Source organism: Pteropus vampyrus, unplaced genomic scaffold, assembly GCF_000151845.1.
Source record: "Pteropus vampyrus isolate Shadow unplaced genomic scaffold, Pvam_2.0 Scaffold123, whole genome shotgun sequence".
Lineage (NCBI taxonomy): Eukaryota > Metazoa > Chordata > Mammalia > Chiroptera > Pteropodidae > Pteropus > Pteropus vampyrus.
Window position 1 is genome coordinate 55,824 of NW_011888904.1, and position 1,885 is coordinate 57,708.

Genomic DNA, 1,885 nt, shown 5'->3' on the forward strand with positions numbered 1-1,885 from the left:
ATCCTATAGAAAAGTTTTAGTTTATTTAAGCCAAAATTTTGAAGACATGCCTGGAAACAAGACCTCAACGGATTGAGAAAATGCTCTGAGATTGGCAGATTTGCCGTTCCTTTTACGCATTTAGAATCAAAAGAAAAAAAAAAAAAACAAATCCATTGGTGGTAGATTAAGGAGGCGGGAGAAAGGGCATTTGGATTAAAAGCAAAATGGAGAAACACATCCTTCTTTTGCATTGGTGGGTACAGGATAGTTAATAATTAACATTCACAGCACATAATGATTACATGTGAGGAAAAAGATAACAATGAGGGATCCTGTGGTCTCCTGCTCTGGTGCCTGTGATTATCTTTTCAGGGGTCTAGAAAAGAAAATTACTCTGACATTTCAAAGTTATGTTATCTTAGATGCATAAGGACAGTAGTAGACAAGCTCAGTTAAGGTAAAGACTGACCTTTGCGAAGGAAGCTATAGGCCTGAAGTGACAACTCACCATGGCCTGCCCACTTAGAAATTTTTATGTTCAGACCACCCTGTGTGGTTACTTTTGGTCACTGAGATTGTCAGTCCTGCTAAGTGGCCCCACTAAGCTTGTCAGATTTATTACATAGCCCTTTGCATTCGCATCACTTACCCATGCATTATATTCAGTCATTCACTCCTCCATTCCATAAACACTGGCAGAGCATCGACTGTATACCAGACCCTGCCCAGGAAATGTGGGAGTCAATCATACACAGTCCCAGCACTCGATGAGCTCTTAGTGTAGTGACCTAGACAAGGCTGCAAATCACACAGTCAGGTGCTGGGGGTGGGAGGAGGGTGAGGAGACCCAGGGAAACCTGGGAGGATGTGGCCTTTGAGCTGGACCTGAAGAAAAGAGGGCACTTCAACAAGCAGAATTTGGAGGAGGGTGTTTCAGACAGAGGGAACAGCGTGAGCGGAGACTCAGCGACCTCGTGGGGGCAGGGAGTAAGTGGTCTGTCTTGACTGGGCATGAGGAGATGGGTGGGACAGCAGCCAGCTCCAGAGGGAAGCACTTCTTGCTATATCTGGCCAGCACATTCCCAGGCAACAGACGGTGAAGGCAGCTAAGAGGCGGTCTCATTTGTCGGGCTGGGCATGTAGTCTCTCCAAGCACACACACGCCAGTATCGCAATCAGTGGTTGCTACAAGGGAGCTGGAGGGAAGGTCCTTAGAGAGGCTGGGTGAGGCCGGCCTTGTGTGGCGGTGGACCCATGGGTGGGAAGCTGTTGCAGGAGAGCAGGGAGTTTGAGAAGGGAAAGCAGCCAAAGTCTGCACCGTGGGGCAGGCTGACAAAAAGAGGAGCGACTAGAGAAGGGACAGGAAGGTGGGGAGCTGGTGGGGCAGAGAAGCAGGGAGCAGGGTTGCCAGATTTAGCAAATAAAAACACGGGACATGCAGTAATTTTAATTTTAGATAGACAACAATTAATTTTTAGTATAAATATGTCCCATGTAATATTTGGAACACACACTAAAACATTAGGTTTTCTATCTGAGATTCAGATTTAACTGGGTGTCCCACATTTTATCTGGCAATCCTGTGAAGGAGAGAGTAGTTCTCAAAGAAGGTAGGTCAACTGGTAAAAAGCATCAGGAGGGCCTGTGAAGTGAGAATGGAGAAGAGACCTTGGATATTGCAACATGGCAGTTGACAATGACCTTGGCGAGAACAGTTCGTGTAGAGTGAAAGGAGTAGCCAGCCCTACAGTGGTGTGAGTGTGTGTAGAGTGGGCACATGTGTGGACTGCGTGAGTCTTGTGCAAGGGCAGTGGGGTCAGTGTGAGCTAAGGAAGGGAAGGTAGTTTGAAGGGAAGGAGAGTGATGTATTGTGGCCACCTCACTTCGCTTTCTCTCGCCTCCT